General features: G+C 38.5%; 1 protein-coding gene across 3 annotated transcripts in view; it reads left to right on the top strand.

The window, feature by feature from the left end:
- Positions 1–14148, top strand: part of LOC134205121 (allatostatin-A receptor-like) — a 329283-nt gene that overhangs the window by 261785 nt on the left and 53350 nt on the right. The gene's annotated exons all lie outside the window — the stretch shown is intronic.

Below are 14148 nucleotides of genomic sequence, written 5' to 3'. Positions count from 1 at the left end.
ATACTCCATAATCATGCTCGGACGCAAGAGGTGGATAATGTTGTTGTCAATGGTAATGTTTCAGTTTTACATTCGCTGCTTTTAATTTTTTTAAAACAATTTTATCAGGAAATATTCTGGTTGATTTTTGAGAATATTGTCCAGAAATTACTAAAACATAAAAAAAATTTAATATGATTTAAAAAAGCTGTCTCGAAAGTTTTTATCCTGGAGCGATGGATGTTCAGTAGATTTTTTTTCAAAAGCTCCGCTGCAAAAACTTGGTAGATTGTATGGTATTCACTCAAATTTGAACTGAATGTCTTCGTGAAGGGATTCATATAAATAATATGCTAAGGAATCTTCAAACATATTTCGAAGAGTTCTTCAAAAAACTCTATTAGATGTTCCTATTCAAGTTTCATTGCTTGTTGCAGTTGTCTGACATCTAGTTGATAGTCGTTGAACTTTCTATAAATAAAACAATGCTGAAACTCCAAGACCAAACGACATAAAATCGATAAAATAAATTGAGTTGTGGACCTCCCCTTAACACTTGAGACGAGTTATGCCATTTCTCCAGAAACACGACCTAATTCTTTTTTTGATATTCTTCCATGGTACCATTGTTTTATTTAAGCCGAAGCCCACAATCGACAAAAAATAAACGACCTCAGTGTATTCAGACCAAATGATTTAAGGAATTGCAGCGGTTAGAATGTTTTGCTGGGCTCACTGTAAGTTATGCATAGATTTATGTGAGCTTGTAGGGATTGCATTCTTGATTATCTGGAAGATTGCAAACAGTTCGTTCGAACTATTTTAGAAGTCCATAAATTCCACAGAGAGTGAATAAGAATTCTTACTCCCTAAGTATACTTGAGGTTTCTTGATGTTCACGAAAATACCTAATCCGCAAAAAAATTTTAATTGCATTAAAAGGATTTCTAGAAGCTTCCACGTTTGTTTGGAAGGAGTTCAAAAGTCGTGTCAAAAGATACAATATTTAAAACAAATTTCCAGAAAAATAATGATAACTTTATCGATTTGAAGAAGTCCGGTCTTGGATGTCTATTGCGACTTCAAAGAGTCCATAAGAATTCCCAATGGTGGATGAAGGCACCAAAAAATTTACATTATAAGTTTTCTGGTGCCTTCATCCACCATTGGGAATTTTAAATTTTAAATGATGTAATTTAAAAAATGTAAATTATGAAAATCTTTCAGGAGTACTTAGGCTTCCAGTAGCTCCAGAACTCAAATGGACTTTATGGATTCACTCATGCATAGATTTTCATACGCTTCTAGGAATTTAAAAAAAAACATTTTTCATACCTGGAATTTTTCGAGGAATGGTCTGGAAAGTCAGGGAATTTTATTCTCAAATTTGAGTCGACACCCTGTTATATGTAGTACTACCAGACCCGACGAACTTCGTTTCGCCTAAAATTGATTTATCCTCTGATTAGTTCTCGAGTTATGTAGATATTTCTGGATCATTCGTATGGGAGCTTTGAATCACAAACATGTATTGTCGTATTGAGGCGGGTTTGCTTCTGCTACGACAATAGAGGCTTGTTTGCAGCCGTTTGATCATTTATTCATCCACTTAGAATTCATTTGTTGATCAAAATCATTATCATATCAGGGGGGAAGGGGAATTTAATTTCTTTTTGCTCTTTTTTCGTTTCAGAGAGCGAGCAAAGGCGCTTAAACCTAGGCTATTAGCCAGGGCAAGGCTAATACCTTCGCCCCATCCGAGGAAAATCATCGGCAAGGATAATGGAGTGACATAAATTTCTTAGCAAAGTCACTCCCAACGTATTTCCACAAATTTTCTATCATTTGCTTATAATGATACTCCTAAACCACATACCCTACCCACCATCCGATTCCTTGACATCTATGAGGGCGTCGGTGAGTCGCTGGCCTCTCGTTAAGTAGATGTCATATCATCATTTCCTTCCCTTTCCTAGTAACGGAGAAGATGGGCGTGGCCGGCAATGATAGCTTTCATGTTTTATCATTTTGGACTCCCAATTGGATTTCCATTGAATCCCAAATGGAAATCCATAAGCAATTGGGGTAAGAAAGGTAAAGAATATACATGACAACTATCAGTATGCAATCTACAAAATACTCCGTTACAACGCAACGCAACGCAACGCAACGCAACGCTGCGGACATTTTTGCATCAGCACGTCGCCGTTAAAAATTTATCACACCACTGATCTATAATTTTCCACGTCAATTCAAATTTGAAGAAGTCCACAGAATTTTCCGTGGAAATTCCGAAGATTCAGTGAAAGTTCAGTTTCGTTAAATTTCCAGATATATCCCCACGACATAATGTTGAAACTAAAGAGAATTTTAGTGAAAATTCCAATGAATTCCTTGAAAATTCCATGAAATTTCCAGTTGAAATTTCGAAAAGCTTTTCGTAAAAAGTAAAAAAAAAACTTAGAGTGGAAATTCCGAAGGATTTCCTGTTGTCGTTTCCGAAGAATTTCTCGTTTAAATAGAATTTTTGAACAAAGAATTCCGTTTGACCGTAGACCACAAGACCGAAAGAAACAATTTGACCGAAACACATCTAGCCTACAGTTATCTGGCCAAACATGTCATTTGGCTAGCGAATGATCGTTTGACAGAAAGTGCCATTTGGCCGAAATTTACGTTCGACCGAAAGTGTCGTTTGGCTGAATTGGTAATTTTTCCAAAAAAAAAGTCGTTTAGCTGAATAGATCATTTGGCAGGAAATGCCGTTTGGTTGAACTGTTTGTTTTGCAGGAAGAACATTTTTGGGACGAATTACTCTTTCTGACCATTTCTGCATAACGAAATTTTCAGCCAAATGATCTATCACACTAAAAAATAATGAATCTTATATGTGACGTATGTTTGGAATTTACGTCTTAATTCATGCATATTTTTTGATTCAATTATCGACATACTCTGAGCTACCAACCATTTAACTTCTTGTCTCGATAGACGTAAGTTTACATGATGTGTTGAATGCAAACATGAAGGAATAGATCAATCACCAGTCTAGCTTTGAATGTTTTCGGTAGCTCGCGTCGGTCCCGGTTTGTTTTTCCAAAATTGACTACAGTGCGATAGATTTTGAACAGGGAAATGTTTTTATGGAAGTGATATCGACGAAATGTGCAAATTGACAATAAGGTACACTTTTTTACCGAAAATTTGTGATTAAAACAGTGTGCTTGATTTGGTGGGAAATCATGCCGTGGCTGACCAGTGCAGTGCAAAAAAAAAGACAGTTTTGAGTTTAATACAAATGAAGGCTAACTGGCTAGCATCTTAAATAAAGGAATTCAACATTTTGGAAACTTTTATTGGTGATCCGAGTGTGAAAATTTGTGCCTTGAAACTGTTGAAGCTTGTGGATTTATTTAGCTTGTAGTCAGTCAAAGACGGGCGAGTGTCCTGCCATTCAAATGCAAATGCAACGCAAACAACACATTCAGATATAGGGAGTAAGGTAAGTGAATATAATTTCGAGATGTGGAAAAAACATTCCTCAAAATACTCGTTTTTTTTTTCGTTTATAAAATGACAACCATTCAACGCAACAAATTATATACGTATATGCGTGTCGTGATGTAACAACAAGCATAGCTTATTTTTACATCACGGCACGCGTTTTTTGCGATTCTTCATGTCATGTAATTTTAAAACCAGACATAAATTTATGTTTAAAGGGCCGCTCCTTTTATGTGCATCAAAGGAGACAGAAATTCACATGGATTTTTCTAAGTGTGTATTCGGTTAAACAACTTTCTCGGCCAAACGGAATTTTCAGCCAAATGACCTGTTAGGAAGCAGAAGTTAGGGCCGAAGCAGTGTTGTAACATGTCATTGGCAGACATTTGTATAAGTTTCAGAATTTTTTTTGCAGAAACTTAATTTCAATTCATGGAGTATGACGAACTTACAGCGTTTAAATGTGCATCCAATTTTGTCTAACAAGACATTTTTGCTAATATTTGATCTAAGTCGTGGGAGGCAAAACGTCATTCAAAGGACCAGGGTTCGTGCTTTATGTTTGAAAGGGACGAAATTAAGCGATTTTCGGGTCGAAGGAGAATCTTTTTTCGTAGTTTGTAATAAACACTTATTGGTGAATATGAGTAACGGTAATTAAACCAATAAAAAAAACTTATTGGTGAAGTTTTGATAATTGTGTAACTTTTTGTTCCAAAACTTTGTATTAAACATAATATGCATGGTGATCAGCAAATCAAAATCTATTAAATCCTGCCACTAAACATATGCGGTATTTCGAAAAATTTCGTTACAAGTGGTTCGAAACGAAATTCCGCGAAATTTGAGCATGGCTAAATCTTATTTTTTGATTTCGTTTCGTTTCGTAAAATTACATAAAATTCGAAAGAATAAACTAGCTTTTAACGGAATTTAACGGAATTCCGCTGAATTTCGGAACAAATTTTAACTCAAACCATATGGCCGCGTACAGTTATATATTATCAAAAATTTTGGCTTCGCCGCTGAACAAAATCGTAGGGTGATTCCGGGTGAGATGCCACACCTTAAAATCGATGTTTCCCCAAATTTATTTATTTATTACCAGACTAAGGCTGGAGTGGCCTGTGCTGCACATAAAAGTCTTCTCCATTCAGCTCGGTCCATGGCTGCACATCGCCAACCACGCAGTCCGCGGAAGGTCCGCAAATCGTCCTTCACCTGATCGATCCACCTTGCCCGCTGTGCACCTCGCCTTCTTGTTCCCGTCGGATCGTTGTCGAGAATCATTTTCACCGGATTACTGTCCGACATTCTGGCTACGTGCCCGGCCCACCGCAGTCTTCCGATTTTCGTGGTGTGAACGATGGATGGTTCTCCCAACAGATGATGCAACTCGTGGTTCATTCGCCTCCTCCACGTACCGTCCGCCATATGCACCCCACCATAGTTTGTACGCAACACTTTCCTTTCGAAAACTCCCAGTGCGCGTTGGTCCTCCACGAGCATCGTCCAGGTCTCGTGTCCGTAGAGAACTACCGGTCTAATAAGCGTTTTGTGGATAGTCAGTTTGGCACGGCGGCGAACTCTATTCGATCGGAGCGTCTTGCGGAGTCCAAAGTACGTAAGATTTCCAGCCACTATGCGTCTGTACGTCATGTACTTCGTCTTCGACGTTGATGACTAGTCCAATCCGTTTAGCTTCGCTTTTCAGTCTGATGTAGGCTTCCTCCATCCTCTCAAAGTTACGTGCCATGATATCTATGTAGTCGGCGAAACCAAACAACTGGACGGACTTCGTGAAAATCGTACCACTCGTGTCAATCCCTGCCCTTTGTATTACTCCCTCCAAAGCGATGTTGAATAGCAGACACGAAAGACCATCTCCTTGCCGTAACCCTCTACGCGTTTCAGAGGGATTCGAGAATGCCCATGAAACTCGAGCTACGCACATCACCCGATCCATCGTCGCCTTGATCAACCGTATCAGTTTATCCGGAAATCCGATTTCGTGCATTAGCTGCCATAGCTGGTCTCGATCGATTGTATCATATGCGGCTTCGAAGTCGATAAATAGATTATGTGTTGGCACGTTGTATTCGCGGCATTTCTGCAATACCTGACGTATGGCGAACACCTGGTCTGTGGTAGAGCGTTCACCCATGAATCCTGCCTGGTACTGCCCCACGAACTCTCTTGCAATTGGTGTTAGTCGGCGGCATAAAATTTGGGAGAGTACCTTCTAGGTGGCGTTCAGCGATTGCGCGATAGTTGCTACAATCCAGCTTATCGCCCTTTTTGTAGATGGGACACACGACACCTTCCATCCACTCCTGCGGCAGAACCTCATCCTCCCAAACCTTGGTAATCACCCAGTGCAGCGCTCTAGCCAGTGCCTCAGCCAGTGTTTAAACAGCTCTCCTGGTAGTTGGTCAGCTCCAGGGGCTTTGTTGTTTTTCAGCCGGCCGATCTCCTCCTGGATTTCCTGGAGATTCGAAACCAGAAGTCGCATGTCCTGCGCGCATCATTCTGAGTCGACAAATACGTATTTAGTTTTCTTCTACAAAACGTCTTCAGTGTTTTGTTAGAAATGTATCTTTTACTAATCTATCCTATTTTTTATCAAAAGTGATTCGACTCAAGATTTAAGACGTCAGGCTCAGAGTGTACATGTAATCAGATATGAATCAGATCAGTATAACTTTGTCAAAAATGCAAATCCGTGGCGCGGATTCCTAAGGCCCTTGAGAAGTCTTTTTAAAGCGCCTTTTCCTTAGTAAAGGCCGATTTCTTCACGTCCGCTTAGGTCTCAAACAAGGTTTAAGCGCATGGGTGAATACCGCTTAAGAGTTAAGTAGGCCTAAGGAAAACAAAATGCAACATTTTACGTGCAATTACAAATTGAATCTTACATAAAAGTAAGAATAAAAAGTTAGAGGTTTGACGATACAGTCAATATTCGTCAAATCATCGAAATATACATACAGCCCCCAAGATGTAAATTAAAATTTTCAAATATTTTTTCACTATTTGGACAATATTGATAGTAGTCTAGTAGCTACCGCTTCTCCCTTATAAGCAGGAGGTCGCGGGTTTAATTCCAGGCTCGTACTTTCATACTTTGTATTTCTATCTTAGTTTTTTCTGTGTTTCAAGTTCTACCAAAATGATTCCTACTGTTATAACCTCCCAAACAATCTCAAAACCTCCCGTCCAACTAACCATCCTTCCCCTGCCTCAGCATTCGCAAGGACGTGGCCAGCACAGATCGCAACTATTGGAGAGTGCATTGCTACTCTCTATGAGATAGTGATTAGTTTCAGTGAATCATTATAAGATTCATTAGTGAATCAATATCCGTGGTAACGGATGAAAATGGTGCTGCTCTCATACAATAGTCTTTCCTTGTACCATCTACGGGGCCTTTCACAAATAACGTGACGCTGATAGGTTACGTCATGCCGAGCGTCACGATCCATACAAAAAAAATTAAACCTTTCATACAATGCACTGAGCTAATGCTAAAATTTGCACAATATCGATCATGTTGCTGCTAGTAACGCTCATGCAGCTAGTCCGGGATAACGCATACTAAAAAAAATCTGCATCTCAGATATTGAATCAATGTGCGATCGATTATGTTGATGCTGGTCACGCCAGCTAGTGCGGGAGAAAACGAAGTGAAAAAATTAATGTGTGCTTCAATGAGAATCGATGGTGTTGTAGGAACTTATTAAACGAAGCACATTGGTTTTGCGTTGGATTGATTTATAACACGGTTTTCGTCTTCGAGTTTTCAAAATAACTTTGGTTAAAATAAATACTTAGTCGCTTACCAAGTTGCCTTCCCTCGAATTACCTTTTCAACTAACTAACGCTTTCTTTTCCGTGGCGCTAACGAAAATGCAGAGCATTCCTCGGACTCTTATAAAAATGAGTGTCAAACTAATTATCCTCTCCTTATAGCAGTTCGTCGAGCTGATTTTATATAAGACTGTGGGTCTCCAAGCCTTTTATAAAAATGTCGAATTTATAAGGGAATGATAGCCTTTTTGTGCAACTTCTTGTATGAGAAAAGAAAAAGTATTTCTTCATACTTGGCAAACTGCTGCCGTAAAAACTTTGCAATCACATTTCCAAAATACAGTCTTAAATACATATCTTTGTGCATTTTAGTAAGATGCAAGGCCCCCCTTTGAAGCATTAAATACTTTCTGGTTGTACCGAAGGGACGATGGGCTTGGCGGCAATGGAAACGGTTTAGCGGGTCGGGGAGTGTTGCCTCTGTGGCCCCTAACCCCGCACTTCCTGGTCAACCCAGGATGTCTGTTGAGCAGATTCCCCCTCCATTGTTTAGGAAGAAAAAAAAAACTATGTGTCCATCTACCCTTAGTGGAACTGTCCGACGCACGTGGCAGATGTGGATATAAAAATGAGTATCCCACTATGATAAGGCAATATTAAGTAATATTCAGCATAGTTACATCATGAAATAAAGTTTTTAACAGAATTTGAATCCAAACACATACAAAATCCCACAATTTTTTGTATATACTTACTGATATAAAACTGAACTGATATAAAATTGATCAAATTTGAGAACACTCACTCCACGATGAATTCCTTTGAAGGCGGCACAAATGCTAGAGTATTACCTTATCGCCAATGGTATATAAACGGGAAAGCGGCAATTTATCACAGACTGCTTATGCTGTTCCTATGACTCTATTGGTCGCAAAACAGTTAATCGACTTCGAAAAAATGAAAACAGAATTGCGTTCATAATATAAAACCAATTCAATAAAAAATCTGCGGAAAAATTTTGTTCCGTTTCGTAAAATTTCGAATTAAATGAACCTTGATTTCGTATCATTTCAAAGTCTCGAAAGTAAATCAATATTTCGTTTCGAATCAACATAGACATTTTGAATTTCGTTTCGTTTACTACAACCAGCACAGTGTATGAAGACTGAGGGACAAAACATAGAGTGATTAAAATCTAGAACCTCAAGTCTTGGAAGCTTCCATTTGAGAGGCATGACGGCTTTTTACGAAAAGCTAAATAGCTTCGTTGTAAGAGGTTTCCATGCAGCTTGTAATCTTCCTCTCAAGAGGCTCTAAAGCCTACTTTCAAGTGGCTCCAAGGCCTCCTTTCAAGTGGCTCCACAGCTTCTTTTCCAGAGGCTCGGAAACATCCATTCAAGCAGCTCGGAAGCCTCCTTTCAAGACGTCCGGAAGCCTTCTTTTAAGAGGCTCGGAAGCCTTCTTTCAAGAAGCTCTGAAGCATCCTTGCAAAATGCTCAGAAGCTTCCTTCTAAGAGCCTTGATAAGCTTTTTTTAAAAGGCTTTCAAGAGGCTCGGAAGCGTTCTTTCAAATGCCACAGAAGTCCCATTTCAAGTAACTGGGAAGTCTTATTTCAAGAGACCTGGGGGCATCCTTCTGAGAGCTTCGGAAACTTCCGAACAACGAACATAAAAAAAATGGCGATGGCATGTGGTAACTCTATCCACACCAACACACAGACTGCATATAATATTTGTTGTTTGTTCCATAAAGGCTACACTTTTTTCAATTGGTAATGTCACGAAGGGACCAACATTTTCCTGTAGAAATGTGGAAGCAAAATTTTGGATGGCTGTGAAGCTTTAATTTTTATTATAGCCCAGTATCTTTGGATTGGCCGCAGCCTAGAGGCCATTGGCTTAAACATGTATTACTAGCATCCTTTCTTAAGGTGCGGATTGTTGAGGTGAGTGCACAAAATTATGAAGCGCACGTTCTGTTCCTTCGACTGTAATTTCGAAACTACTCTAAATTTCGCAATAAAACTCACGCAGCGTAAATAACACATGCTGAAGCCGTCGTACACAACATTTCATTACAATCAACCCAGAATGCGAAATGTTATCGACCTTTCACAGTGATGCAAGTTAATTCCATACACCCTTTACTTACACCCAGGTTTTTTTGCGCGATTGGAATTCATCATTTTTTTTTCAGCTGTCCTGAACTTTCACAGCTTTTAGAAAACCACCTGAATTTTTTTGAATTTTTTTTTGTGATTTTTATTTATTGACGCTAAAGCCACCTAAAGGTCTTAATCGACTAAAATCAATCCGTGTAAAAAAAATGAGTTTATTGCGTGTAACTAACACAAAATGTATTTTTTTTTTTCTAACGAAAAAGGTTAAATTTTGAAAATGTTGATGTCTGGGCTGTCTTCTATGTCTGCAGACCTATCTAGGACCTGAGAAATTTTTGTGTTTCTTAAAAAAGGTTTTCTTTTCTTTAACAGAATTGGCTAATCTTGGCTATTGTAAAATATGACCAAAACATTTGTCAATTACAATCAACCAATAAAGTTTCAACTATTTCAAAGGGTTTAAACCCAAAATATTGAGCTTGGAGCTCAACTCATCTTAATCACACACTGGAAACTCAAGTATTGTTCCCTCACCTTTTATTGTTGCTATTGTTCCCACCCTTTTTAAAACACAGGCTATCTTCCCATTGGTCTTTTCTTAAAGTTTGCCAAGCTCTTTGAAAGTAGTAGCTTAGCCTGTTTATCTCCGACATGCCAACTCATGCAGGAGGAGGCACACTGTCTCTGATTGCAAATAACATCCCCATCATTATAATGTTCGAAAGATATCAATCACATTATGAAGGAACAATAATTGTATTGATCTTAATATAAATTGATTGGCTGTTACCCTGATTCTGTCAGAATAATTTAAGGGGCAAATAACCTCTGTAAATTTATAAACGACTGTTGTTCATGTTGTTCTATATGATTAAATTATAAAAATAAATGTTATGCCATCTCAGATAACATCCTGCTAATTCCGTTAGCGTCAGGAATATGAATCACAAGCAGCGTGCAAGTTTATTCAATCCTCTCAGTATCAACGAACGTGTGCAAGATTTTTTTCTTTGAAATCTCGCAAAGACGTCACAAACACAAAACCCCAGGATGAGACCTGAATTGCCCCATTTAGCCGGCGGCGCGTCCAAACACACCGGTTCGCTTTCTTGAGACGTGCCATTCTATACAGAACTCGCGCAAGCATGCCTCACCGAGAGATTGCGCAACATCTGCTACCACTCCAGTTGCGCTTCAATTGTTTATTTGGAATTCATACATCTCTCGGTAAACAATAATAACAATTAAATTTATTTGCATACACGCATCGTCCAGGCATCCGACCAACCACCCGACGCCTACGCAGCCGGCGAGTCTCCCGCGTGCCGATGCACAGTGGCTTATATAACGAAAAATATAATTGTCGGTCTATTAATATGAAAACATATTCTTGAAGCTTTACTATGTTTAAGAAAGTTGTCAATATAGACGATATTTTTATGATTACTTAAAATTTTAAGTTTACCTTTGATCAACGACTGCCTACTATTATCGCTTTTCTTCCATTCGAGCTCCAATTATGATTATTCAGATTACTATATTGAAGGAATATTACCCGATCATGGTAATTGTAATCGAGCTGAATAGAATTTTATTTCTTGGAGCACAGCTAAAAACAGTATGGAAATAATACAACAATATTTTAGAAAGCCCAATAACAAATCCTGTTATCCTTGTTAATTTACGTTATTTTTTGTACAGTAAACCTTAGCAAGCAAAAAAAAAATGATTTCAGAAGGCTGATAAATGGGCAAATCGTTTTCGTTTTGAAAGGGTTGTAATACGCCTGTATTTCCATTGCCTTATATCGAAAAAGTTAACGATCACGTTTTACGAAAATAAAACAACTGCGGGATGGCGACGGTAGAACGAAGGCATGTTACCTGGGGCCGGCGGCAGTCGATGTACGTAGAGGAAGATGGTAGAAAACGCGCCAAATATGCAGATTTTATTGGGATAATTAAATACTGATTTACACGCTTCTTACTTCTCTTTTAATGTTATTTTTTTACAATCATTCCAAACATTTACAATGTTGTGAAAACTCATAAGTGAATATGTACTTTATGTGGAAGATATTGATTTGGAAAATGTATTGGAGGTAACCACTTTCCCTTCGATGGGACTCGAACCCATAACTCTACAGTACGCTATACTGGTGCTTTAACCAACTAAACTACGAAGAACTCCTTCGGAGGTCCTTCGTAGCTTAGACTCCTTCGGAGGCCCTTCGTAGCTTAGTTGGTTAAAGCACCAGTCTAGCGTACTGTAGAGTCATGGGTTCGAGTCCCATCGAAGGGAAAGTGGTTACCTCCAATACTTTTTACAAATCAATATCTTCCACATAAAGTACATATTCACATATGAGTTTTCACAACATTGTAAATTAATGTCCAAGTCGGGTCTATAATATACTTGCGTCTCCACGCACTATCCATACCAGAATGCTGATTCGCCGACGCGTGGTGCTTTGTTCCATAGGAGCTGCCAGCTAAAAGGCGTTTTGCCTCATGAGTTTTCCGGCAACAGAATATCATCACTTTTTTTAAATGTGAATATTATCAATATGATTGAAATTTTTGACAAATTTTGAATGGCATCAAATAGCTATCTTGATTAACTGATGCATAATGTAAAAATACCCATGAATAGCGTTACAAATAAGACAATAAAGCAGTGTTTGCTTAGCTAGGGCATATTGTCCCCCCTTCCCCAACACACGCGCTGTTGTACAACACTAACGAAAACCGTCGCTCGCGGTATACAGTATGAGCGTTCCAGGACCACGCACGTGCTGAACGGTTAAATATGCTAGTCGGAAGTATTGAGCCCCATAATTGTCAGTCTTGGAAGATGTTCCTCTCCGAAAAATTAGGGTCCTCAATGATTCATCTGCTTGCAAACTTGCACGTTTCTGACCTTCCTGGGGTCGATTGCCTCAATCTGGCTTTTCGTACAATATTATTTTCTGAATTCTTTCTTAAGATTTTCGCATTAATTAGCCAGTCTACTGTAATCTGCCGTATTTATGCTACTCATCATATTTTCTTATTTACAGCTTAATATAGCCAGGATATTTTCATTTTTTTTTCGTTTAAAAAATGCGAAAAAAAATCTTTGACAAAAAATTATATTAAGCAACAGCTAGTCGATTTTTTTCATATTGCGTGCCTACCATGTTTTTCCATAGACACTTTTGTACTTTATTAAATGGACGTCAAGGTGGCGGCAGCATTACGAAGAGCACCTGAATGGCGATGTGGCAGACAACGGTTGGAGTATGGTAATGAACATACGGACATACGTCTTTCAGCTCCAGATCTCCAGAGATCAACCGACTGAAAACTAACAAAGCCCCTGGGGTTGACCAACTAGGTGACCATACGGTATAACGCGACGGACTTCGTGAAAATCGTATCACTCGTGTCAATCGCTGCCCTTCGTATTACTTCCTTCAAAGCGATGTTGAATAGCAGAAACGAAAGACCATCACCTTGTCGTAACCCTCTGCGCGTTTCGATGGGACTCGAGAATGCCCCTGGAACTCGAACTACGCACATCACCCGAGGGGAAGGGGGTAATACGAAGGGCAGGGTTCAACACGAGTGGTACCATTTTCGCGAAGTCCGTTCAGCTGTTTTCAGTTTCGCCGACAACATTAATATCACGGCTCGTAACTTTGAGAAGATGGAAGAAACCTTCATCGGAATGAAGAGGGAATCAAATCGGATCGGACTACACTGATAAAAAATCATTATTACATTTTCATGTTATGAAAATACACCATGCTTTCGAATCATGAATTTGTTTTATGACTTGTTCAACCATAACAACCAAGTAATCAAACCCGAAATCTTGAGACTTTTGACCTAAAATGAGGAATCTAACTCATGAAAATGGAAGATGTTTTTGGTTAATGTGGGCTCAATCTGCCATCAAATCGTAATACAATTCTTCATATCATGAGCCATTAAATCGGCAATCATGAATAAAATTCACGAAAATGGAAGGCTTTTTGAGGCTCGACTCATCAATGATTCAAAGTATTTTTATGTTCCCAGTTGAAACCTGAATAATAGCCTATTCAGATTACGCCATTGATGACATAATAATTAGCGTTTCAGGGTAAATACGCTTTATGATGTCATTATTTACGTAATATTCCATACATTTTGCGCTGTCAAAAGATACCCGCTGAAAAGAGACATAAAGAATTTATTACGAACAATTATTACGAGAGAGCTTTCGTTCTAACTGGGATACAGGGAGAAATTCAACAAAACAAAACTGACAAGCGTCACGCTCTCTTTGCCAGAGAGAAAATTCTCTCTGTTTTCATTTCGTTTCGTAGTTGACAGTCATGCTCTTTCTGTTGCAGCAGGGTCGAATGCATGTTAAATGAAAATCTTCTGAGCGCTGAAGAATAACTCGGATTGTGATGGTTTTGTGGAAAGCATTTTATATGATGAAAAATAATGATGATAATTATTTATTCTCCACTTATTCAACATGAATTGTTTAAAAAACAGATGCTCTCTAGAATTAACATGAAGTATTTAACTTAAACCTAGATTTAATAGAACAAATCGAATAAATTTTCAAAGTTCAAGGGCCAATGCGGAAGACAATTTAAAACGTAGGAATGGTTGTAAAACGAATATATTTGATGGATAAACATGATTTCATAAATTGTTTCAATTCTGCTCCTTGAATGGCTTAATATACTTTGGATTTCAATTTT

The sequence above is a fragment of the Armigeres subalbatus genome, chromosome 1 (genome assembly GCF_024139115.2).
Source record: "Armigeres subalbatus isolate Guangzhou_Male chromosome 1, GZ_Asu_2, whole genome shotgun sequence".
NCBI classification, from domain to species: Eukaryota; Metazoa; Arthropoda; class Insecta; order Diptera; family Culicidae; genus Armigeres; species Armigeres subalbatus.
The sequence above is the reverse complement of the archived record's forward strand: the minus strand, read 5'-3'. Positions and strand labels throughout refer to the sequence as shown.